At 42.5% G+C, this 27,711-nt stretch overlaps 3 long non-coding RNA genes across 3 annotated transcripts; all 3 read left to right on the top strand.

The window, feature by feature from the left end:
• Positions 1-2,336: 2,336 nt before the first annotated feature.
• On the top strand, positions 2,337-3,274 carry LOC134107527 (uncharacterized). The gene is made up of 2 exons (XR_009942785.1): positions 2,337-2,557; positions 2,739-3,274. It is a non-coding gene; the product is annotated as an uncharacterized LOC134107527 (long non-coding RNA).
• A 4,299-nt stretch (positions 3,275-7,573) lies between these two features.
• LOC134107526 (uncharacterized) lies at positions 7,574-8,417 on the top strand. Its single transcript, XR_009942784.1, has 2 exons — positions 7,574-7,700; positions 7,882-8,417. It is a non-coding gene; the product is annotated as an uncharacterized LOC134107526 (long non-coding RNA).
• Positions 8,418-12,658: 4,241 nt separating this feature from the next.
• On the top strand, positions 12,659-13,502 carry LOC134107528 (uncharacterized). The gene is made up of 2 exons (XR_009942786.1): positions 12,659-12,785; positions 12,967-13,502. It is a non-coding gene; the product is annotated as an uncharacterized LOC134107528 (long non-coding RNA).
• The last annotated feature ends 14,209 nt before the right edge of the window (positions 13,503-27,711 follow it).

Genomic DNA, 27,711 nt, shown 5'->3' with positions numbered 1-27,711 from the left:
AATGAAGTTTGTAGGTTTGTGTCCTGAAAGTTCAAAGGCCTATAACTTTTTTTTTTTCTAACCGTCATTTTCACCAAATTTTGAGGACATGTTCACAATGAGTCCTAGAACATCCCCAAATTTTCCCAGAATATTTGAACATTAGGGGGCGCTGTGGTGATTCTGTGTATTTTTGGCCATTTCCTTCAATTTTTGCATTTACAAACGAACGAACTCCTCCGAGAGTTTAAATCCGATCCATTTCAAAATTTGGCAACTGGTTCCTGACAGCCTTGGGGTCAAAAGTTATTAAAATCAAGAGTTTTCATAAAACCACCTGGGCGTGAGCTTGCGTGCAGTTTGGACAATTTTGGACGATTTTTTTCCAAAATGTAAAATGGTATAACTCCAAGGAACATTGATATTTCTGGCTATAAATGTATATTCATGATGCTTGTGTAGGCCTTTAAGTAATGCCATGCAGTGATTTTCGAAAAAGTATAGCGCCACCTATTGGCTTAGGTCAATGCAAAGTTTGTACATTTACATGTCCATTTCCCAGCCCTTTAATCTGATCAACTTCAAATCTGGGAATATAAGACGTAAGACTGTGACGATGGCTCACAGTGAGAATTGGGAGTTTTGGACCAACTTTGTGGCTGTGACGTCGCCATATTCGCATGAAAGTTCAAGCACATCTTCTGAGCCTCGGCACACTCCAAAACTCTTGAAAACCTCTGTGAGTATCCTACGTGATGACCTTTACAGACCTGATGTGCAGTTTTGGATCAAAAGTGAAAAATTGCCTCCATTGCGCCCCCTGGAAGATTTTGACGAAGCCCCGCCCGCACCCTGTTTGACCGACAAGTCCGCTGATTTTTTACCAAATGTATTAAAGGGAGACTTAAAAAAGTCTCTGAGGAATTTTCTCTAAAACAAACAGGAAGGCAGTTATAATTTTTTTAGTGTGAATATTTCCTGTATTTTTGGCGGAGAGTGACCGATCCTATTTCAGTGAGTTTTCGAATTCTCAAACCCATCAGAAGGTTTAGCTCTCCTGGTAAGAAACCGCCCCCCCGATCCTATGGTCGTGAGATCGTGTCCCGGCGAAATCAATTTTTTTTTTTTCCTCCTCTTTTTAAACGCGTGTCTTCTGATCTAACGAACAAAATGATTCAGTTTACTCTCCTTGCTGAGGTTATGGACTTTGTACACTTAAGAGCAGGTATGTCAAACTCGTTTCAGTTTAAGGCCAGAAACTGCTCCGTGGCCGCGCATACAGCTGACAGAAGAAGGTAAGGCTGATGCAGGACAGCTGGCTCACGGCGCAGCCGTTTGGCAGCGTGTCGCGGGTTTGACATATCTAACCTAGACAAATAACACGGACAGTTCAATATATTTACATCTGGATTTAAATACACGTATTCTGCAACATACGGGTGGAGATGCAAACACGTTTGGTGATGTAAATAGATGTTACGGGGAAATTTTAAGTTAAAGAACTTCATCACCCAGAATTCCCTATTCTTGGTTGACGGACATGCGCAGACTACGTGCGCACAGCCGCGCACGTAGTCTGCGCATGTTCCGGTTTTGTGTTGAACAGGCAAAGTATCACCGCTCCGTATTTTAAACTGCTAACTACACACCTATACTTCAGGAACTATTACTACTATGTGGATGTAAGCAAAGTGTTCTCATTCCCTCTTGGATGTGTGCAGCCAGTGAGGTACGTTTTGTTTAAGGGCTTGTTATATCTGCTCGACGGCACGGACAGCTAACTGGGATAGCGAGTGGAGCTAGCGGCTGCCGGATGGAGCAGCCAGTCAGCCAGCTTGCTAACTACACACCGGTGCTTACGTCCACATGTACTCAACGAAGTGGAAACGCCTTTGACGGTGAGTGATTACGTTTTCCTTGTGCGTTCTCCAGTCTCACCCAGCATACGTCTTTTAGCTAAGCTAACTACGGTAGCTTCACGGGGATAAAAGACCCCTCTTCACTCTATCAGCGCCACTTTGTTTACGTTTCCGTGTGCCCTAAATAACTTGGCCCGATTGAATCACTTTATTTACACACTTTGAGTAGAACCGTGCTCGCAGCAGCTAACTTAACTACTTTGTTGTTTAACTTCATTGTCTATAATCTGCCCGCAGCGTGCAGCCGGGCGCAGCTAAATGACACGTAATGTATTGTGCGTCTTCAATGCTTTTCAATATGTTATATATTTATTGCCTTCACAATGAGCATGAATCTAACATTAAATGATATGATTAATATGCCCCTCATTCCACAGAAATAATATACACACGTCAAGCTCATTATGGAGTTGAAACAACAAATTACTAAACTGTAAACAGTTAATATAAGAGAAAAAAATATTGTAATCAAGATAAATGTTTTCAAAACGTGTGATTAACTAGTCAATTGTCTATAATCTGTTGACAGCCATAATCGTATTCTGATAATACACGTTGGTGCTCAAATATTTTCAGATGGCCCGTGCAAAGTCATGCCACCAGTCTGAGGACATCACTGGGAATGGCACATGGGACACGTGGCTTTCAACTCCAGCGAGGTGGGAAAGCATTTCTTTATGTATATTTTGTTCTGTCTGCATAATTGTAAAAGACTTCTTCCCGCATTCGTACAACAGCATTCCATATCGTGTGACTGTCGATGGATGTAATAATTTGGCCTTCTTTTTTTCTTCCACCACACGGCACGGGTGGGCTTAACCGCGGGCAATCGTGGCAAAGACCCAAGTCGACTGGACCACAGCGGAAAATGATCCTTCCAGAGAAGAAGTTATTTACTTCTACAACGAATGGAAGAGTTACAACTTCCAGATGACAGCTCGCCGCTCATCCTTCTGGGCAACTTGAACATCCGACAGAACTTATGTGACCTACTGCGTTTATTTTCTCCTTTAGCTCTCACTAACTCTAACTTGCCCCAGCACCTGTTGTGATTTATTCTAGCGCTTCCACAATTGAATTTTGCTTGGTATTTCATCTAACTTGCCCCAGCACCTGTTGTGATTTATTCTAGCGCTTCCACAATTGAATTTTGCTTGTTATTTTATCTAACTTGCCCCAGCACCTGTTGTGATTAATTCTCTCTCACGGTGTCAAGTGTGTACCTTGATCTTTTTTTTGCTCATTGCAGCCCTTCTCTGCAAGGAGTGCTAACAATGCATGGTGCTGTTCATTAAGCAACTGGGTAAAGAGCTTGTAATGCCACATATGAAAAAGCTCATAAGCTCATTTATAATAAAATAATATATATAATCTTGCCTTGACTGAATGGGGGCGATCAAAGTTATTTTGGTGACGTTTTGATCATTGATTCACAACAAGTCCTGTGTTGTATAGGTTTGCTTGATGCTTTGGAATCTGTAGACCTGGATTTGTTATCAACCTGAATTGACAATCCATTGACAACATTGCTGGAATCTCCTCTCCCTTAAGACTGCAATATTACTTTTAGCTGAAAGTACATGGCTCCACTGATTCAATTTGAATTCACCAATATATAATGCCCCGGGGGAGAAGCGGATCTTACTAAATGTATTCATTAATTCATTAAGCAAAGCTCACTTCAGGAAGACAGCCACGTCGTCATCCAGCGGGTTTGGTTAAAAAGTTTACACATCTTGATGGAGCAAAAGAGGTGGGGTTAGCTGTCGTCATTGTACCTCGACTAATCCAAGGTGATCCTACGTTTCAATATTGCATCAAGCTAAAGAATCAAACAATAACATTTAAGATCCAACAGCTAACCGTTACGCGCTCTCCACTTCTTACAGAGCACTTCAAACATGGTCATGTTATCGCCTGAAGCCACACACTGAATCCACAGCTCCCGTGTTTTACAGAGACTCACGGGTGTGACTTGACTGTATGAAAATGTGATCTTCAATAAACGAATGACTTTCCGTACGACAAGGTCTGTGACAACTGGCTGATCGAGGGTCGTCACATGTAGGGGCCCGGTTCACGCGACGCCCCAGGTCGACCTTCTGATTTCCCGTCCGTGTTCCTCCTTTTTTTAAACGCGTGTCCGGCTGATCTAACGGACAAAATGATTCAGGTAACTCTCCTTGCTGAGGTTTTTAAATAACTGTACACTTAGAGCAGGGGTGTTAAACTATTTTCAGGTTGGGGCCAGAAACTGCTCCGTGGCACATGAACAGAATGACACAGCTGACTGACTGATATAAATAGCGGAGCCACAGACGCGCTCGTAGTCTTGCGTCAGTTCATGCTGTGAGAGTACGCCAGCTCTAACGTAATGTATTTCTGTTCAAAGTAACCACTATCCAGGTCTTGCACTTTGTACATCGTCCCAAGTTATTTAATTACACTACTGATGTGACTTAAATTGTGTTTATTGAAGAATGCTGCAAAATATTGATCCCTCTGCCCTGACGCAATGTGGGTGAATCGCCTTTTTTTTAGGTCACTTTTCGATTTTGCAATCACAAGTCAGCACGTAGCTCCGTTGCTTATTCACAGGACTTTCAATATTTTGACCCGGGTTCGCTTCCCGTTAGAGCCATCGTTTTTTTTCTTCTTTTTAACTGCGAGCCCGGCCGACCGCCGCCCCACCCCAACGTGCGAGAAGTGGCGAAGGCCCGTTCATCGCTGCTTGCAGCTTTAATTAGGGCCTGAGCCGACTGAAAGTCGGGCGAAAGCCCTATTGAAATTGCAAGAATTATTATTAGGGCCTGAGCCGACTGCAAGTCGGGCGAAAGCCCTATTGAAATTGCAAGAATTCTTCTTCTTCTTTTTATTATTTCGCCACTTCGAACGCACTTTTGGGGACTTCATCATGTTCAAAAACTCTTGAATTTTTGCACGCGCATCAGAAGTGCGCAAAATTGACGTATGATTGGGGTCCCGCAATTAGAGGAGAAAAAAAAGAACTCTCTAGCGCCCCCCAAAGTGGCCGCAATGTTAATTGATTTTTTTACTTTTACCGATCGACCTGGAACCTTTTCACACAGGTGCTCTTGGATGTGCTGTACACAAAAAAAATTATGGTATGCAAATGCGCCTACCGTTTTATGGCCGCCATTTTGAATTTTGTGAAAAACACGTTTTTGCGAACTCCTCCCAGACGCTTGATCCGATTCTTACGAAATCTTCGGCAAAATGATCGTTGGCTCGATGCGATCAAAAGTTATTGAAAGAATGTTGATATCTCATTTTTCAATAAAGTTATGGACCAATGAAGTTTGTAGGTTTGTGTCCTGAAAGTTCAAAGTCCTATAACTTTTTTTTTTCCAACCCCCATTTTCACCAAATTTTGAGGACATGTTCACAATGAGTCCTAGAACATCCCCAAATTTTCCCAGAATATTTGAACATTAGGGGGCGCTGTAGTGATTCTGTGTATTTTTGGCCATTTCCTTCAATTTTTGCATTTACAAATGAACGAACTCCTCCGAGAGTTTAAATCCGATCCATTTCAAAATCTGGCAACTGGTTCCTGACACCCTTGGGGTCAAAAGTTATTAAAATCAAGAGTTTTCATAAAACTACCTGGGCGTGAGCTTGCGTGCAGTTTGGACAATTTTGGAAGATTTTTTTCCAAAATGTAAAATGGTATAACTCCAAGGAACATTGATATTTCTGGCTAGAAATGTATATTCATGATGCCTGTGTAGGCCTTTAAGTAATGCCATGCAGTGATTTTCGAAAAAGTATAGCGCCACCTATTGGCTTAGGTCAATGCAAAGTTTCTACATTTACATGTCCATTTCCTAGCCCTTTAATCTGATCAACTTCAAATCTGGGAATATAAGACGTAAGACTGTGACGATGGCTCACAGTGAGAATTGGGAGTTTTGGACCAACTTTGTGGCTGTGACGTCGCCATATTCGCATGAAAGTTCAAGCACATCTTCTGAGCCTCGGCACACTCCAAAACTCTTGAAAACCTCTGTGAGTATTCTACGTGATGACCTTTACAGACCTGATGTGCAGTTTTGGATCAAAAGTGAAAAATTGCCTCCATTGCGCCCCCTGGAAGATTTTGACGAAGCCCCGCCCGCACCCTGTTTGACCGACAAGTCCGCTGATTTTTTACCAAATGTATTAAAGGGAGACTTAAAAAAGTCTCTGAGGAATTTTCTCTAAAACAAACAGGAAGGCAGTTATAATTTTTTTAGTGTGAATATTTCCTGTATTTTTGGCGGAGAGTGACCAATCCTATTTCAGTGAGTTTTCGAATTCTCAAATCCATCTGAAAGAATAGCTCAGTGAGTAAGGTGTTGGCCCCCCGATGCTATGGTCGTGGGATCGACTCCCGACGAAATTATTTTTTTTTCCTCCTCTTTTTAAACGCGTGTCGTCTGATCTAACGAACAAAATGATTCAGTTTACGCTCCTTGCTGATGTGTTTGACTTAAACAACTACACTTAAGAGCAGGTTTGTGAAAATCGTTTCAGTTTAAGGACAGAAGCTGCTCCGTGGCACATGAACAGAATGAAACAGCAGACTGAGGCACTCAGCTGGCGGACCGGGCAGCTGGTTGCGAGTTACGACACATCTAACCTGGACAAATAACACGGACAGTTCAATATATTTACATCTGGATTTAAATAGACGTATTCTGCAACATACGTCATGGTGATGTTACTAGAGAAAATGGTGCGGCCCCTTTAAGAGCTACACGCACGGGCTACGGAGGGGGAGAGCGCATGAGGAAGTTGTGTTGTTGTTGTGATGACGGAGTGGATGTAGCGGCCGGAGAATTGTCTGTACTGTAACTTTGTTACTCAGTGTTAGATTAATAAATCCTCAAAGAAAGTAAAGCGGACTTTTATTCACCAACCCCGGGACGAAGGGAATTAACCCCAAAGTTTACTTAGCCGACAGTACTTTGGCCCTGGAGCAGACAGCAACGCCTCCCCCTGCAAACTCCGACTACGGTCAGAGACGGACCGGCAGGAAAGGTGAACACAAGGCTAACGAAGTTAATTGTCAACATTAATGTGCCTGTCATGGTATGAGGCCAGACGTGAGTTGTGTTCTACATTCAAGAGGGTTTTTATTTAGCACTGAACAATAACAACCAGCATACGTCTTTTAGCTAAGCTAACTACGGTAGCTTCACGGGGATAAAAGACCCCTCTTCACTCTATCAGCGCCACTTTGTTTACGTTTCCGTGTGCCCTAAATAACTTGGCCCGATTGAATCACTTTATTTACACACTTTGAGTAGAACCGTGCTCGCAGCAGCTAACTTAACTACTTTGTTGTTTAACTTCATTGTCTATAATCTCCCCGCAGCGTGCAGCCGGGCGCAGCTAAATGACACGTAATGTATTGTGCGTCTTCAATGCTTTTCAATATGTTATATATTTATTGCCTTCACAATGAGCATGAATCTAACATTAAATGATATGATTAATATGCCCCTCATTCCAAAGAAATAATATACACACGTCAAGCTCATTATGGAGTTGAAACAACAAATTACTAAACTGTAAACAGTTAATATAAGAGAAAAAAATATTGTAATCAAGATAAATGTTTTCAAAACGTGTGATTAACTAGTTAATTGTCTATAATCTGTTGACAGCCATAATCGTATTCTGATAATACACGTTGGTGCTCAAATATTTTCAGATGGCCCGTGCAAAGTCATGCCACCAGTCTGAGGACATCACTGGGAATGGCACATGGGACACGTGGCTTTCAACTCCAGCGAGGTGGGAAAGCATTTCTTTATGTATATTTTGTTCTGTCTGCATAATTGTAAAAGACTTCTTCCCGCATTCGTACAACAGCATTCCATATCGTGTGACTGTCGATGGATGTAATAATTTGGCCTTCTTTTTTTCTTCCACCACACGGCACGGGTGGGCTTAACCGCGGGCAATCGTGGCAAAGACCCAAGTCGACTGGACCACAGCGGAAAATGATCCTTCCAGAGAAGAAGTTATTTACTTCTACAACGAATGGAAGAGTTACAACTTCCAGATGACAGCTCGCCGCTCATCCTTCTGGGCAACTTGAACATCCGACAGAACTTATGTGACCTACTGCGTTTATTTTCTCCTTTAGCTCTCACTAACTCTAACTTGCCCCAGCACCTGTTGTGATTTATTCTAGCGCTTCCACAATTGAATTTTGCTTGGTATTTCATCTAACTTGCCCCAGCACCTGTTGTGATTTATTCTAGCGCTTCCACAATTGAATTTTGCTTGTTATTTTATCTAACTTGCCCCAGCACCTGTTGTGATTAATTCTCTCTCACGGTGTCAAGTGTGTACCTTGATCTTTTTTTTGCTCATTGCAGCCCTTCTCTGCAAGGAGTGCTAACAATGCATGGTGCTGTTCATTAAGCAACTGGGTAAAGAGCTTGTAATGCCACATATGAAAAAGCTCATAAGCTCATTTATAATAAAATAATATATATAATCTTGCCTTGACTGAATGGGGGCGATCAAAGTTATTTTGGTGACGTTTTGATCATTGATTCACAACAAGTCCTGTGTTGTATAGGTTTGCTTGATGCTTTGGAATCTGTAGACCTGGATTTGTTATCAACCTGAATTGACAATCCATTGACAACATTGCTGGAATCTCCTCTCCCTTAAGACTGCAATATTACTTTTAGCTGAAAGTACATGGCTCCACTGATTCAATTTGAATTCACCAATATATAATGCCCCGGGGGAGAAGCGGATCTTACTAAATGTATTCATTAATTCATTAAGCAAAGCTCACTTCAGGAAGACAGCCACGTCGTCATCCAGCGGGTTTGGTTAAAAAGTTTACACATCTTGATGGAGCAAAAGAGGTGGGGTTAGCTGTCGTCATTGTACCTCGACTAATCCAAGGTGATCCTACGTTTCAATATTGCATCAAGCTAAAGAATCAAACAATAACATTTAAGATCCAACAGCTAACCGTTACGCGCTCTCCACTTCTTACAGAGCACTTCAAACATGGTCATGTTATCGCCTGAAGCCACACACTGAATCCACAGCTCCCGTGTTTTACAGAGACTCACGGGTGTGACTTGACTGTATGAAAATGTGATCTTCAATAAACGAATGACTTTCCGTACGACAAGGTCTGTGACAACTGGCTGATCGAGGGTCGTCACATGTAGGGGCCCGGTTCACGCGACGCCCCAGGTCGACCTTCTGATTTCCCGTCCGTGTTCCTCCTTTTTTTAAACGCGTGTCCGGCTGATCTAACGGACAAAATGATTCAGGTAACTCTCCTTGCTGAGGTTTTTAAATAACTGTACACTTAGAGCAGGGGTGTTAAACTATTTTCAGGTTGGGGCCAGAAACTGCTCCGTGGCACATGAACAGAATGACACAGCTGACTGACTGATATAAATAGCGGAGCCACAGACGCGCTCGTAGTCTTGCGTCAGTTCATGCTGTGAGAGTACGCCAGCTCTAACGTAATGTATTTCTGTTCAAAGTAACCACTATCCAGGTCTTGCACTTTGTACATCGTCCCAAGTTATTTAATTACACTACTGATGTGACTTAAATTGTGTTTATTGAAGAATGCTGCAAAATATTGATCCCTCTGCCCTGACGCAATGTGGGTGAATCGCCTTTTTTTTAGGTCACTTTTCGATTTCGCAATCACAAGTCAGCACGTAGCTCCGTTGCTTATTCACAGGACTTTCAATATTTTGACCCGGGTTCGCTTCCCGTTAGAGCCATCGTTTTTTTTCTTCTTTTTAACTGCGAGCCCGGCCGACCGCCGCCCCACCCCAACGTGCGAGAAGTGGCGAAGGCCCGTTCATCGCTGCTTGCAGCTTTAATTAGGGCCTGAGCCGACTGCAAGTCGGGCGAAAGCCCTATTGAAATTGCAAGAATTATTATTTTTCTTCGTTATTATTTCGCCACTTCGAACGCACTTTTGGGGACTTTATCATGTTCAAAAACTCTTGAATTTTTGCACGCGCATCAGAAGTGCGCAAAATTGACGTATGATTTGGGTCCCGCAATTAGAGGAGAGAAAAAAGAACTCTCTAGCGCCCCCCAAAGTGGCCGCAATGTTAATTTTTTTTTTTACTTTTACCGATCGACTTGGAACCTTTTCACACAGGTTCTCTTGGATGTGCTGTACACAAAAAAAATTATGGTATGCAAATGCGCCTACCGTTTTATGGCCGCCATTTTGAATTTTGTGAAAAACACGTTTTTGCGAACTCCTCCCAGACGCTTGGTCTGATTCTTACGGAATCTTCGGCAAAATGATCGTTGGCTCGATGCGATCAAAAGTTATTGAAAGAATGTTGATATCTCATTTTTCAATAAAGTTATGGACCAATGAAGTTTGTAGGTTTGTGTCCTGAAAGTTCAAAGGCCTATAACTTTTTTTTTTTCTAACCGTCATTTTCACCAAATTTTGAGGACATGTTCACAATGAGTCCTAGAACATCCCCAAATTTTCCCAGAATATTTGAACATTAGGGGGCGCTGTGGTGATTCTGTGTATTTTTGGCCATTTCCTTCAATTTTTGCATTTACAAACGAACGAACTCCTCCGAGAGTTTAAATCCGATCCATTTCAAAATCTGGCAACTGGTTCCTGACACCCTTGGGGTCAAAAGTTATTAAAATCAAGAGTTTTCATAAAACTACCTGGGCGTGAGCGTGCGTGCAGTTTGGACAATTTTCGAAGATTTTTTTCCAAAATGTAAAATGGTATAACTCCAAGGAACATTGATATTTCTGGCTATAAATGTATATTCATGATGCTTGTGTAGGCCTTTAAGTAATGCCATGCAGTGATTTTCGAAAAAGTATAGCGCCACCTATTGGCTTAGGTCAATGCAAAGTTTGTACATTTACATGTCCATTTCCTAGCCCTTTAATCTGATCAACTTCAAATCTGGGAATATAAGACGTAAGACTGTGACGATGGCTCACAGTGAGAATTGGGAGTTTTGGACCAACTTTGTGGCTGTGACGTCGCCATATTCGCATGAAAGTTCAAGCACATCTTCTGAGCCTCGGCACACTCCAAAACTCTTGAAAACCTCTGTGAGTATCCTACGTGATGACCTTTACAGACCTGATGTGCAGTTTTGGATCAAAAGTGAACAATTGCCTCCATTGCGCCCCCTGGAAGATTTTGACGAAGCCCCGCCCGCATCCTGTTTGACCGACAAGTCCGCTGATTTTTTACCAAATGTATTAAAGGGAGACTTAAAAAAGTCTCTGAGGAATTTTCTCTAAAACAAACAGGAAGGCAGTTATAATTTTTTTAGTGTGAATATTTCCTGTATTTTTGGCGGAGAGTGACCAATCCTATTTCAGTGAGTTTTCGAATTCTCAAATCCATCTGAAAGAATAGCTCAGTGAGTAAGGTGTTGGCCCCCCGATGCTATGGTCGTGGGATCGACTCCCGACGAAATTATTTTTTTTTCCTCCTCTTTTTAAACGCGTGTCGTCTGATCTAACGAACAAAATGATTCAGTTTACGCTCCTTGCTGATGTGTTTGACTTAAACAACTACACTTAAGAGCAGGTTTGTGAAAATCGTTTCAGTTTAAGGACAGAAGCTGCTCCGTGGCACATGAACAGAATGAAACAGCAGACTGAGGCACTCAGCTGGCGGACCGGGCAGCTGGTTGCGAGTTACGACACATCTAACCTGGACAAATAACACGGACAGTTCAATATATTTACATCTGGATTTAAATAGACGTATTCTGCAACATACGTCATGGTGATGTTACTAGAGAAAATGGTGCGGCCCCTTTAAGAGCTACACGCACGGGCTACGGAGGGGGAGAGCGCATGAGGAAGTTGTGTTGTTGTTGTGATGACGGAGTGGATGTAGCGGCCGGAGAATTGTCTGTACTGTAACTTTGTTACTCAGTGTTAGATTAATAAATCCTCAAAGAAAGTAAAGCGGACTTTTATTCACCAACCCCGGGACGAAGGGAATTAACCCCAAAGTTTACTTAGCCGACAGTACTTTGGCCCTGGAGCAGACAGCAACGCCTCCCCCTGCAAACTCCGACTACGGTCAGAGACGGACCGGCAGGAAAGGTGAACACAAGGCTAACGAAGTTAATTGTCAACATTAATGTGCCTGTCATGGTATGAGGCCAGACGTGAGTTGTGTTCTACATTCAAGAGGGTTTTTATTTAGCACTGAACAATAACAACCAGCATACGTCTTTTAGCTAAGCTAACTACGGTAGCTTCACGGGGATAAAAGACCCCTCTTCACTCTATCAGCGCCACTTTGTTTACGTTTCCGTGTGCCCTAAATAACTTGGCCCGATTGAATCACTTTATTTACACACTTTGAGTAGAACCGTGCTCGCAGCAGCTAACTTAACTACTTTGTTGTTTAACTTCATTGTCTATAATCTCCCCGCAGCGTGCAGCCGGGCGCAGCTAAATGACACGTAATGTATTGTGCGTCTTCAATGCTTTTCAATATGTTATATATTTATTGCCTTCACAATGAGCATGAATCTAACATTAAATGATATGATTAATATGCCCCTCATTCCAAAGAAATAATATACACACGTCAAGCTCATTATGGAGTTGAAACAACAAATTACTAAACTGTAAACAGTTAATATAAGAGAAAAAAATATTGTAATCAAGATAAATGTTTTCAAAACGTGTGATTAACTAGTTAATTGTCTATAATCTGTTGACAGCCATAATCGTATTCTGATAATACACGTTGGTGCTCAAATATTTTCAGATGGCCCGTGCAAAGTCATGCCACCAGTCTGAGGACATCACTGGGAATGGCACATGGGACACGTGGCTTTCAACTCCAGCGAGGTGGGAAAGCATTTCTTTATGTATATTTTGTTCTGTCTGCATAATTGTAAAAGACTTCTTCCCGCATTCGTACAACAGCATTCCATATCGTGTGACTGTCGATGGATGTAATAATTTGGCCTTCTTTTTTTCTTCCACCACACGGCACGGGTGGGCTTAACCGCGGGCAATCGTGGCAAAGACCCAAGTCGACTGGACCACAGCGGAAAATGATCCTTCCAGAGAAGAAGTTATTTACTTCTACAACGAATGGAAGAGTTACAACTTCCAGATGACAGCTCGCCGCTCATCCTTCTGGGCAACTTGAACATCCGACAGAACTTATGTGACCTACTGCGTTTATTTTCTCCTTTAGCTCTCACTAACTCTAACTTGCCCCAGCACCTGTTGTGATTTATTCTAGCGCTTCCACAATTGAATTTTGCTTGGTATTTCATCTAACTTGCCCCAGCACCTGTTGTGATTTATTCTAGCGCTTCCACAATTGAATTTTGCTTGTTATTTTATCTAACTTGCCCCAGCACCTGTTGTGATTAATTCTCTCTCACGGTGTCAAGTGTGTACCTTGATCTTTTTTTTGCTCATTGCAGCCCTTCTCTGCAAGGAGTGCTAACAATGCATGGTGCTGTTCATTAAGCAACTGGGTAAAGAGCTTGTAATGCCACATATGAAAAAGCTCATAAGCTCATTTATAATAAAATAATATATATAATCTTGCCTTGACTGAATGGGGGCGATCAAAGTTATTTTGGTGACGTTTTGATCATTGATTCACAACAAGTCCTGTGTTGTATAGGTTTGCTTGATGCTTTGGAATCTGTAGACCTGGATTTGTTATCAACCTGAATTGACAATCCATTGACAACATTGCTGGAATCTCCTCTCCCTTAAGACTGCAATATTACTTTTAGCTGAAAGTACATGGCTCCACTGATTCAATTTGAATTCACCAATATATAATGCCCCGGGGGAGAAGCGGATCTTACTAAATGTATTCATTAATTCATTAAGCAAAGCTCACTTCAGGAAGACAGCCACGTCGTCATCCAGCGGGTTTGGTTAAAAAGTTTACACATCTTGATGGAGCAAAAGAGGTGGGGTTAGCTGTCGTCATTGTACCTCGACTAATCCAAGGTGATCCTACGTTTCAATATTGCATCAAGCTAAAGAATCAAACAATAACATTTAAGATCCAACAGCTAACCGTTACGCGCTCTCCACTTCTTACAGAGCACTTCAAACATGGTCATGTTATCGCCTGAAGCCACACACTGAATCCACAGCTCCCGTGTTTTACAGAGACTCACGGGTGTGACTTGACTGTATGAAAATGTGATCTTCAATAAACGAATGACTTTCCGTACGACAAGGTCTGTGACAACTGGCTGATCGAGGGTCGTCACATGTAGGGGCCCGGTTCACGCGACGCCCCAGGTCGACCTTCTGATTTCCCGTCCGTGTTCCTCCTTTTTTTAAACGCGTGTCCGGCTGATCTAACGGACAAAATGATTCAGGTAACTCTCCTTGCTGAGGTTTTTAAATAACTGTACACTTAGAGCAGGGGTGTTAAACTATTTTCAGGTTGGGGCCAGAAACTGCTCCGTGGCACATGAACAGAATGACACAGCTGACTGACTGATATAAATAGCGGAGCCACAGACGCGCTCGTAGTCTTGCGTCAGTTCATGCTGTGAGAGTACGCCAGCTCTAACGTAATGTATTTCTGTTCAAAGTAACCACTATCCAGGTCTTGCACTTTGTACATCGTCCCAAGTTATTTAATTACACTACTGATGTGACTTAAATTGTGTTTATTGAAGAATGCTGCAAAATATTGATCCCTCTGCCCTGACGCAATGTGGGTGAATCGCCTTTTTTTTAGGTCACTTTTCGATTTTGCAATCACAAGTCAGCACGTAGCTCCGTTGCTTATTCACAGGACTTTCAATATTTTGACCCGGGTTCGCTTCCCGTTAGAGCCATCGTTTTTTTTCTTCTTTTTAACTGCGAGCCCGGCCGACCGCCGCCCCACCCCAACGTGCGAGAAGTGGCGAAGGCCCGTTCATCGCTGCTTGCAGCTTTAATTATTATTATTATTTCGCCACTTCGAACGCACTTTCGGGGACTTCATCATGTTCAAAAACTCTTGAATTTTTGCACGCGCATCAGAAGTGCGCAAAATTGACGTATGATTTGGGTCCCGCAATTAGAGGAGAAGAAAAAGAACTCTCTAGCGCCCCCCAAAGTGGCCGCAATGTTAATTATTTTTTTTACTTTCACCGATCGACTTGGAACCTTTTCACACAGGTTCTCTTGGATGTGCTGTACACAAAAAAAATTATGGTATGCAAATGCGCCTACCGTTTTATGGCCGCCATTTTGAATTTTGTGAAAAACACGTTTTTGCGAACTCCTCCCAGACGCTTGGTCCGATTCTTACGAAATCTTCGGCAAAATGATCGTTGGCTCGATGCGATCAAAAGTTATTGAAAGAATGTTGATATCTCATTTTTCAATAAAGTTATGGAGCAATGAAGTTTGTAGGTTTGTGTCCTGAAAGTTCAAAGGCCTATAACTTTTTTTTTTTCTAACCGTCATTTTCACCAAATTTTGAGGACATGTTCACAATGAGTCCTAGAACATCCCCAAATTTTCCCAGAATATTTGAACATTAGGGGGCGCTGTGGTGATTCTGTGTATTTTTGGCCATTTCCTTCAATTTTTGCATTTACAAATGAACGAACTCCTCCGAGAGTTTAAATCCGATCCATTTCAAAATCTGGCAACTGGTTCCTGACACCCTTGGGGTCAAAAGTTATTAAAATCAAGAGTTTTCATAAAACTACCTGGGCGTGAGCGTGCGTGCAGTTTGGACAATTTTGGAAGATTTTTTTCCAGAACGGAAAATGGTATAACTCCAAGGAACATTGATATTTCTGGCTATAAATGTATATTCATGATGCTTGTGTAGGCCTTTAAGTAATGCCATGCAGTGATTTTCGAAAAAGTATAGCGCCACCTATTGGCTAAGGTCAATGCAAAGTTTCTACATTTACATGTCCATTTCCTAGCCCTTTAATCTGATCAACTTCAAATCTGGGAATATAAGACGTAAGACTGTGACGATGGCTCACAGTGAGAATTGGGAGTTTTGGACCAACTTTGTGGCTGTGACGTCGCCATATTCGCATGAAAGTTCAAGCACATCTTCTGAGCCTCGGCACACTCCAAAACTCTTGAAAACCTCTGTGAGTATCCTACGTGATGACCTTTACAGACCTGATGTGCAGTTTTGGATCAAAAGTGAAAAATTGCCTCCATTGCGCCCCCTGGAAGATTTTGACGAAGCCCCGCCCGCACCCTGTTTGACTGACAAGTCCGCTGATTTTTTACCAAATGTATTAAAGGGAGACTTAAAAAAGTCTCTGAGGAATTTTCTCTAAAACAAACAGGAAGGCAGTTATAATTTTTTTAGTGTGAATATTACCTGTACTTTTGGCGGAGAGTGACCATTCCTATTTCAATGACTTTTCGAATTCTAAAATCCATCTGGAAGAATAGCTCAGTGAGTAAGGTGTTGGCCCCCCGAAGTTATGGTCGTGGGATCGACTCCCGACGAAATCATTTTTTTTTCCTCCTCTTTTTAAACGCGTGTCGTCTGATCTAACGAACAAAATGATTCAGTTTACGCTCCTTGCTGATGTGTTTGACTTAAATAACTACACTTAAGAGCAGGTTTGTGAAAATCGTTTCAGTTTAAGGACAGAAGCTGCTCCGTGGCACATGAACAGAATGAAACAGCAGACTGAGGCACTCAGCTGGCGGACCGGGCAGCTGGTTGCGAGTAACGACACATCTAACCTGGACAAATAACACGGACAGTTCAATATATTTACATCTGGATTTAAATAGACGTATTCTGCAACATACGTGATTGTGATGTTACTAGAGAAAATGGTGCGGCCCCTTTAAGAGCTACACGCACGGGCTACGGAGGGGGAGAGCGCATGAGGAAGTTGTGTTGTTGTTGTGATGACGGAGTGGATGTAGCGGCCGGAGAATTGTCTGTACTGTAACTGTGTTACTCAGTGTTAGATTAATAAATCCTCAAAGAAAGTAAAGCGGACTTTTATTCACCAACCCCGGGACGAAGGGAATTAACCCCAAAGTTTACTTAGCCGACAGTACTTTGGCCCTGGAGCAGACAGCAACGCCTCCCCCTGCAAACTCCGACTACGGTCAGAGACGGACCGGCAGGAAAGGTGAACACAAGGCTAACGAAGTTAATTGTCAACATTAATGTGCCTGTCATGGTATGAGGCCAGACGTGAGTTGTGTTCTACATTCAAGAGGGTTTTTATTTAGCACTGAACAATAACAACCAGCATACGTCTTTTAGCTGAGCTAACTACGGTAGCTTCACGGGGATAAAAGACCCCTCTTCACTCTATCAGCGCCACTTTGTTTACGTTTCCGTGTGCCCTAAATAACTTGGCCCGATTGAATCACTTTATTTACACACTACTACTCGCAGCAGCTAACTTAACTACTTTGTTGTTTAACTTCATTGTCTATAATCTGCCCGCAGCGTGCAGCCGGGCGCAGCTAAATGACACGTAATGTATTGTGCGTCTTCAATGCTTTTCAATATGTTATATATTTATTGCCTTCACAATGAGCATGAATCTAACATTAAATGATATGATTAATATGCCCCTCATTCCAAAGAAATAATATACACACGTCAAGCTCATTATGGAGTTGAAACGACAAATTACTAAACTGTAAACAGTTAATATAAGAGAAAAAAATATTGTAATCAAGATAAATGTTTTCAAAACGTGTGATTAACTAGTCAATTGTCTATAATCTGTTGACAGCCATAATCGTATTCTGATAATACACGTTGGTGCTCAAATATTTTCAGATGGCCCGTGCAAAGTCATGCCACCATCAATTCAATTCAATTCATTTTATTTTGTATAGGCCAAAATCGCAAATTACACATTTGCCTCAGAGGGCTTTACAGTCTGTACACATGCAATGGGAATGGCACATTGGACACGTGGCTTTCAACTCCAGCGAGGTGGGAAAGCATTTCTTTATGTATATTTTGTTCTGTCTGCATAATTGTAAAACACAGACACCCAACTAATTCTCTCCTTCCCCGACTCGGACACTCAGGTGGCGGCACGGATCTCTGCATGTCTGACTGACATCTCCCAGTGGATGTCCGCCCATCACCTGAAGATCAACCCCGACAAGACTGAACTACTTTTCTTCCCTGGAAAAAACTCGCCCACTCAGGACCTGACCGTTAACTTTGGCGAACACCGTTAACATCAGGAGAATACCACCCCTTCTCACTCAGAAGGCGGCGCAGGTACTGATTCAGGCTCTTGTCATCTCTCGCCTCGACTACTGTAACTCTCTGCTGGCAGGTCTCCCTGCTACCGCCATTCGACCACTGCAGCTCATCCAGAATGCAGCAGCTCGACTGGTCTTCAACCTTCTGAAATACTCCCACACCACACCGCTTCTCCCTTCACTTCATTGGTTACCAGTGGCTGCCCGCATCCAGTTCAAAGCATTGGTACTGACGGACCACGCTGTGAATGGATCGGGACCAGTCTACATCCGGGACATGGTGAAACCCTGCATCCCAACCCACGCACTCCGATCTGCATCTGGCAAGCTGCTTGTTCCTCCCTCACTGAGAGAAAAGCACTCGACGAGATGGCGACTCTTTGCTGTCCTGCTCCCAGATGGTGGAATGAGCTCTCTGATGACATCAGGACCGCAGAGAGCCTCTCCATCTTCCGTCGAAAACTCAAGACACACCTTTTTAGACTCTACCTTGACCAAAACACTAGCAAACCGTAGCACTAACAAATGGTAGCACTTAAATTGTACTTATAATGCCACTTATCTTTAACATGTTTTGGGCGGTGATTTATTCAGTCATGTTTAGTCATATTTTGTTTTTTTTACTTGTCAATATGGTTTGGTACATGCCGAGTTAATCAATACACATTCTAAAGTGCAACGTCCATATGTGAATAAGAGTTGTATACGTTTATCATAGTCAATATGGTATGGAAATATCCCTTATGTAGTTGGTCAATAGGAACTATAGTAGGCAGAAATAACAGCTAAGGTAATTACAGGTGGATATTTCTGGGAATTAACCTTGATTGAGACTGCATCTATGATATCTAAGATATACAGGACAAGAAAAATGCACTGGATGTGTATATGTGTTGAATCAATTATACAGACGCAAACTGGAGAACGAGACAAGTGTTGCTGTGATACTTATTGTGGTCATCGTGCCCGAGACCCGTAACAATTACTCCGCAGGTCTTTTGCAGCGGGGCAACAGCCCGGCGTCGGTGGATTCCGTTCGCGAGGCCGCAGATTCAGGTTTGAATGGCAGCCCCGAGAGTGATTCGTTTAGTCTCTTTAGTCTTTTTTGACCCGCGAGCCCGGCCGACCGCCGCCCCACCCCGACGCGCGAGAATAGGCGAAGGCCCGTTCATCGCTGCTTGCAGCTTTAATTAGGGCCTGAGCCGACTGCAAGTCGGGCGAAAGCCCTATTGAAATTGCAAGAATTCATTATTATTATTTCGCCACTTCGAACGCACTTTTGGGGACTTTATCATGTTCAAAAACTCTTGAATTTTTGCACGCGCATCAGAAGTGCGCAAAATTGACGTATGATTTGGGTCCCGCAATTAGAGGAGAGAAAAAAGAACTCTCTAGCGCCCCCCAAAGTGGCCGCAATGTTAATTTTTTTTTTTACTTTTACCGATCGAATTGGAACCTTTTCACACAGGTTCTCTTGGATGTGCTGTACACAAAAAAAATTATGGTATGCAAATGCGCCTACCGTTTTATGGCCGCCATTTTGAATTTTGTGAAAAACACGTTTTTGCGAACTCCTCCCAGACGCTTGGTCCGATTCTTACGAAATCTTCGGCAAAATGATCGTTGGCTCGATGCGATCAAAAGTTATTGAAAGAATGTTGATATCTCATTTTTCAATAAAGTTATGGACCAATGAAGTTTGTAGGTTTGTGTCCTGAAAGTTCAAAGGCCTATAACTTTTTTTTTTTCTAACCGTCATTTTCACCAAATTTTGAGGACATGTTCACAATGAGTCCTAGAACATCCCCAAATTTTCCCAGAATATTTGAACATTAGGGGGCGCTGTGGTGATTCTGTGTATTTTTGGCCATTTCCTTCAATTTTTGCATTTGCAAACGAACGAACTCCTCCGAGAGTTTAAATCCGATCCATTTCAAAATTTGGCAACTGGTTCCTGACACCCTTGGGGTCAAAAGTTATTAAAATCAAGAGTTTTCATAAAACTACCTGGGCGTGAGCTTGCGTGCAGTTTGGACAATTTTGGAAGATTTTTTTCCAAAATGTAAAATGGTATAACTCCACGGAACATTGATATTTCTGGCTATAAATGTATATTCATGATGCTTGTGTAGGCCTTTAAGTAATGCCATGCAGTGATTTTCGAAAAAGTATAGCGCCACCTATTGGCTTAGGTCAATGCAAAGTTTCTACATTTACATGTCCATTTCCTAGCCCTTTAATCTGATCAACTTCAAATCTGGGAATATAAGACGTAAGACTGTGACGATGGCTCACAGTGAGAATTGGGAGTTTTGGACCAACTTTGTTGCTGTGGCGACGACATATTCGCATGAAGGTTCAAGCACATCTTCTGAGCCTCGGCACACTCCAAAACTCTTGAAAACCTCTGTGAGTATCCTACGTGATGACCTTTACAGACCTGATGTGCAGTTTTGGATCAAAAGTGAAAAATTGCCTCCATTGCGCCCCCTGGAAGATTTTGACGAAGCCCCGCCCGCATCCTGTTTGACCGACAAGTCCGCTGATTTTTTACCAAATGTATTAAAGGGAGACTTAAAAAAGTCTCTGAGGAATTTTCTCTAAAACAAACAGGAAGGCAGTTATAACTTTTTTAGTGTGAATATTTCCTGTATTTTTGGCGGAGAGTGACCGATCCTATTTCAGTGAGTTTTCGAATTCTCAAACCCATCAGAAGGTTTAGCTCTCCTGGTAAGAAACCGCCCCCCCGATCCTATGGTCGTGAGATCGTGTCCCGGCGAAATCAATTTTTTTTTTTTCCTCCTCTTTTTAAACGCGTGTCTTCTGATCTAACGAACAAAATGATTCAGTTTACTCTCCTTGCTGAGGTTATGGACTTTGTACACTTAAGAGCAGGTATGTCAAACTCGTTTCAGTTTAAGGCCAGAAACTGCTCCGTGGCCGCGCATACAGCTGACAGAAGAAGGTAAGGCTGATGCAGGACAGCTGGCTCACGGCGCAGCCGTTTGGCAGCGTGTCGCGGGTTTGACATATCTAACCTAGACAAATAACACGGACAGTTCAATATATTTACATCTGGATTTAAATACACGTATTCTGCAACATACGGGTGGAGATGCAAACACGTTTGGTGATGTAAATAGATGTTACGGGGAAATTTTAAGTTAAAGAACTTCATCACCCAGAATTCCCTATTCTTGGTTGACGGACATGCGCAGACTACGTGCGCGGCTGTGCGCACGTAGTCTGCGCATGTTCCGGTTTTGTGTTGAACAGGCAAAGTATCACCGCTCCGTATTTTAAATTGCTAACTACACACCTATACTTCAGGAACTATTACTACTATGTGGATGTAAGCAAAGTGTTCTCATTCCCTCTTGGATGTGTGCAGCCAGTGAGGTACGTTTTGTTTAAGGGCTAGTTATATCTGCTCGACGGCACGGACAGCTAACTGGGATAGCGAGTGGAGCTAGCGGCTGCCGGATGGAGCAGCCAGTCAGCCAGCTTGCTAACTACACACCGGTGCTTACGTCCACATGTACTCAACGAAGTGGAAACGCCTTTGACGGTGAGTGATTACGTTTTCCTTGTGCGTTCTCCAGTCTCACCCAGCATACGTCTTTTAGCTAAGCTAACTACGGTAGCTTTACAGCGTCAAAAGACACCTCTTCACGCTATTAACGCCACTTTGTTTACGTTTCCGTGTGCCCTAAATAACTTGGCCCGATTGAATCACTTTATTTACACACTGAGTAGAACCGTGCTCGCAGCAGCTAACTAACTACTTTGTTGTTTAAAAGCGTCAGCTAAATGACACGTAATGTAATGTGCGTCTTCAATGCTTTTCAATATGTTATATATTCATTTCCTTCACAATGAGCATGAATCTAACATTAAATGATATGATTCATATGCCCCTCATTCCAATGAAATAATATACACACGTCAAGCTCATTATGGAGTTGAAACAACAAATTACTAAACTGTAAACAGTTAATATAAGAGAAAAAAATATTGTAATCAAGATAAATGTTTTTCAAAATGTGTGATTAACTAGTTAATTGTCTATAATCTGTTGACAGCCCTAATCGTATTCTGATAATACACCAAATACTACTGTAACTCTCTGCTGGCAGGTCTCCCTGCTGCCGCCATTTGACCACTGCAGCTCATCCAGAATGCAGCAGCTCGACTGGTCTTCAACCTTCCAAAATACTCCCACACCACTTCTCCGCTCTCTTCTTTGGATACGAGTGGCTGCCCGCATGCAGTTCAAAGCATTGGTACTGACGGACCACGCTGTGAATGGATCGGGAGCAGTCTACATCCGGGACATGGTGAAACCCTACATCCCAACCCGCACACTCCGATCTGCATCTGGCAAGCTGCTTGTTCCTCCCTCACTGAGAGAAAAGCACTCGACGAGATGGCGACTCTTTGCTGTCCTGCTCCCAGATGGTGGAATGAGCTCTCTGATGACATCAGGACCGCAGAGAGCCTCTACATCTTCCGTCGAAAACTCAAGACACACCTTTTTAGACTCTACCTTGACTAAAACACTAGCAAACCGTAGCACTAACAAATGGTAGCACTTAAATTGTACTTATAATGCCACTTATCTTTAACATGTTTTGGGCGGTGATTTATTCAGTCATGTTTAGTCATATTTTGTTTTTTTTACTTGTCAATATGGTTTGGTACATGCCGAGTTAATCAATACACATTCTAAAGTGCAACGTCCATATGTGAATAAGAGTTGTATACGTTTATCATAGTCAACATGGTGTGGAAATATCCCTTATGTAGTTGGTCAATAGGAACTATAGTAGGCAGAAATAACAGCTAAGGTAATTACAGGTGGATATTTCTGTGAATTAACCTTGATTGAGACTGCATCTATGATATCTAAGATATACAGGACAAGAAAAATGCACTGGATGTGTATATGTGTTGAATCAATTATACAGACGCAAACTGGAGAACGAGACAAGTGTTGCTGTGATACTTATTGTGGTCATCGTGCCCGAGACCCGTAACAATTACTCCGCAGGTCTTTTGCAGCGGGGCAACAGCCCGGCGTCGGTGGATTCCGTTCGCGAGGCCGCAGATTCAGGTTTGAATGGAAGCCCCGAGAGTGATTTGTTTAGTCTCTTTAGTCTTTTTTGACCCGCGAGCCCGGCCGACCGCCGCCCCACCCCGACGTGCGAGAATAGGCGAAGGCCCGTTCATCGCTGCTTGCAGCTTTAATTAGGGCCTGAGCCGACTGCAAGTCGGGCGAAAGCCCTATTGAAATTGCAAGAATTTTTCTTTTTCTTATTATTTCGCCACTTCGAACGCACTTTTGGGGACTTTATCATGTTCAAAAACTCTTGAATTTTTGCACGCGCATCAGAAGTGCGCAAAATTGACGTATGATTCGGGTCCCGCAATTAGAGGAGAGAAAAAAGAACTCTCTAGCGCCCCCCAAAGTGGCCGCAATGTTAATTTTTTTTTTTACTTTTACCGATCGACTTGGAACCTTTTCACACAGGTTCTCTTGGATGTGCTGTACACAAAAAAAATTATGGTATGCAAATGCGCCTACCGTTTTATGGCCGCCATTTTGAATTTTGTGAAAAACACGTTTTTGCGAACTCCTCCCAGACGCTTGGTCCGATTCTTACGGAATCTTCGGCAAAATGATCGTTGGCTCGATGCGATCAAAAGTTATTGAAAGAATGTTGATATCTCATTTTTCAATAAAGTTATGGACCAATGAAGTTTGTAGGTTTGTGTCCTGAAAGTTCAAAGGCCTATAACTTTTTTTTTTTCTAACCGTCATTTTCACCAAATTTTGAGGACATGTTCACAATGAGTCCTAGAACATCCCCAAATTTTCCCAGAATATTTGAACATTAGGGGGCGCTGTGGTGATTCTGTGTATTTTTGGCCATTTCCTTCAATTTTTGCATTTACAAACGAACGAACTCCTCCGAGAGTTTAAATCCGATCCATTTCAAAATCTGGCAACTGGTTCCTGACACCCTTGGGGTCAAAAGTTATTAAAATCAAGAGTTTTCATAAAACTACCTGGGCGTGAGCGTGCGTGCAGTTTGGACAATTTTCGAAGATTTTTTTCCAAAATGTAAAATGGTATAACTCCAAGGAACATTGATATTTCTGGCTATAAATGTATATTCATGATGCTTGTGTAGGCCTTTAAGTAATGCCATGCAGTGATTTTCGAAAAAGTATAGCGCCACCTATTGGCTTAGGTCAATGCAAAGTTTGTACATTTACATGTCCATTTCCTAGCCCTTTAATCTGATCAACTTCAAATCTGGGAATATAAGACGTAAGACTGTGACGATGGCTCACAGTGAGAATTGGGAGTTTTGGACCAACTTTGTTGCTGTGGCGACGACATATTCGCATGAAAGTTCAAGCACATCTTCTGCGCCTCGGCAGACTCCAAAACTCTTGAAAACCTCTGTGAGTATCCTACGTGATGACCTTTACAGACCTGATGTGCAGTTTTGGATCAAAATTGAAAAATTGCCTCCATTGCGCCCCCTGGAAGATTTTGACGAAGCCCCGCCCGCATCCTGTTTGACCGACAAGTCCGCTGATTTTTTACCAAATGTATTAAAGGGAGACTTAAAAAAGTCTCTGAGGAATTTTCTCTAAAACAAACAGGAAGGCAGTTATAATTTTTTTAGTGTGAATATTTCCTGTATTTTTGGCGGAGAGTGACCAATCCTATTTGAGTGAGTTTTCGAATTCTCAAATCCATCTGAAAGAATAGCTCAGTGAGTAAGGTGTTGGCCCCCCGATGCTATGGTCGTGGGATCGACTCCCGACGAAATTATTTTTTTTTCCTCCTCTTTTTAAACGCGTGTCGTCTGATCTAACGAACAAAATGATTCAGTTTACGCTCCTTGCTGATGTGTTTGACTTAAACAACTACACTTAAGAGCAGGTTTGTGAAAATCGTTTCAGTTTAAGGACAGAAGCTGCTCCGTGGCACATGAACAGAATGAAACAGCAGACTGAGGCACTCAGCTGGCGGACCGGGCAGCTGGTTGCGAGTTACGACACATCTAACCTGGACAAATAACACGGACAGTTCAATATATTTACATCTGGATTTAAATAGACGTATTCTGCAACATACGTCATGGTGATGTTACTAGAGAAAATGGTGCGGCCCCTTTAAGAGCTACACGCACGGGCTACGGAGGGGGAGAGCGCATGAGGAAGTTGTGTTGTTGTTGTGATGACGGAGTGGATGTAGCGGCCGGAGAATTGTCTGTACTGTAACTTTGTTACTCAGTGTTAGATTAATAAATCCTCAAAGAAAGTAAAGCGGACTTTTATTCACCAACCCCGGGACGAAGGGAATTAACCCCAAAGTTTACTTAGCCGACAGTACTTTGGCCCTGGAGCAGACAGCAACGCCTCCCCCTGCAAACTCCGACTACGGTCAGAGACGGACCGGCAGGAAAGGTGAACACAAGGCTAACGAAGTTAATTGTCAACATTAATGTGCCTGTCATGGTATGAGGCCAGACGTGAGTTGTGTTCTACATTCAAGAGGGTTTTTATTTAGCACTGAACAATAACAACCAGCATACGTCTTTTAGCTAAGCTAACTACGGTAGCTTCACGGGGATAAAAGACCCCTCTTCACTCTATCAGCGCCACTTTGTTTACGTTTCCGTGTGCCCTAAATAACTTGGCCCGATTGAATCACTTTATTTACACACTTTGAGTAGAACCGTGCTCGCAGCAGCTAACTTAACTACTTTGTTGTTTAACTTCATTGTCTATAATCTCCCCGCAGCGTGCAGCCGGGCGCAGCTAAATGACACGTAATGTATTGTGCGTCTTCAATGCTTTTCAATATGTTATATATTTATTGCCTTCACAATGAGCATGAATCTAACATTAAATGATATGATTAATATGCCCCTCATTCCAATGAAATAATATACACACGTCAAGCTCATTATGGAGTTGAAACAACAAATTACTAAACTGTAAACAGTTAATATAAGAGAAAAAAATATTGTAATCAAGATAAATGTTTTCAAAACGTGTGATTAACTAGTTAATTGTCTATAATCTGTTGACAGCCATAATCGTATTCTGATAATACACGTTGGTGCTCAAATATTTTCAGATGGCCCGTGCAAAGTCATGCCACCAGTCTGAGGACATCACTGGGAATGGCACATGGGACACGTGGCTTTCAACTCCAGCGAGGTGGGAAAGCATTTCTTTATGTATATTTTGTTCTGTCTGCATAATTGTAAAAGACTTCTTCCCGCATTCGTACAACAGCATTCCATATCGTGTGACTGTCGATGGATGTAATAATTTGGCCTTCTTTTTTTCTTCCACCACACGGCACGGGTGGGCTTAACCGCGGGCAATCGTGGCAAAGACCCAAGTCGACTGGACCACAGCGGAAAATGATCCTTCCAGAGAAGAAGTTATTTACTTCTACAACGAATGGAAGAGTTACAACTTCCAGATGACAGCTCGCCGCTCATCCTTCTGGGCAACTTGAACATCCGACAGAACTTATGTGACCTACTGCGTTTATTTTCTCCTTTAGCTCTCATTTAAGTATTAAAATTCGCTGTATTTTTGCAAGAGAGGCACCAATCCTATTTGAGTGACGTTTCGATTGTGAAATTGTATTGGACCATATAGGTCATCTGCAGAGCGTTGGCCCCTGGCGCAGTAAACCAGGGTTTGATTCTTGGCATGCACAAGACTCCTCATGTGACTTAAAATGAATCCAGAATGCAATATTTGTTCAGTATGCAAGGGCAGTGATTTATTTAGTCATGTTTGGTCATGTTTTGGTTTTTTTACATGACAATATGGTTTGGTACATGCTGAGTTAATGAATATACATTCTAAAGTGCAATGTCCATATGTGAATAAGAGTTGTATACGTTTATCATAGTCAACATGGTGTGGAAATATCCCTTATGTAGTTGGTCAATGGGAACTATAGTAGGCCGTAATAACAGCTAAGGTAATTACAGGTGGATATTTCTGGGAATTAACCTTAAATGAGACTGCATTTATGATATCTAAGATATACAGGACAAGAAAAATGCACTGGATGTGTATATGTGTTGAATCAATTATACAGACGCAAACTGGAGAACGAGACAAGTGTTGCTGTGATACTTATTGTGGTCATCGTGCCCGAGACCCGTAACAATTACTCCGCAGGTCTTTTGCAGCGGGGCAACAGCCCGGCGTCGGTGGATTCCGTTCGCGAGGCCGCAGATTCGGGTTTGAATGGCAGCCCCGAGAGTGATTTGTTTAGTCTCTTTAGTCTTTTTTGACCCGCGAGCCCGGCCGACCGCCGCCCCACCCCGACGTGCGAGAATAGGCGAAGGCCCGTTCATCGCTGCTTGCAGCTTTAATTAGGGCCTGAGCCGACTGCAAGTCGGGCGAAAGCCCTATTGAAATTGCAAGAATTCATTATTATTATTTCGCCACTTCGAACGCACTTTTGGGGACTTTATCATGTTCAAAAACTCTTGAATTTTTGCAC

The sequence above is a fragment of the Pungitius pungitius genome, chromosome 19, assembly GCF_949316345.1.
Source record: "Pungitius pungitius chromosome 19, fPunPun2.1, whole genome shotgun sequence".
In the NCBI taxonomy this organism is placed as follows: domain Eukaryota; kingdom Metazoa; phylum Chordata; class Actinopteri; order Perciformes; family Gasterosteidae; genus Pungitius; species Pungitius pungitius.
The sequence above is the reverse complement of the archived record's forward strand: the minus strand, read 5'-3'. Positions and strand labels throughout refer to the sequence as shown.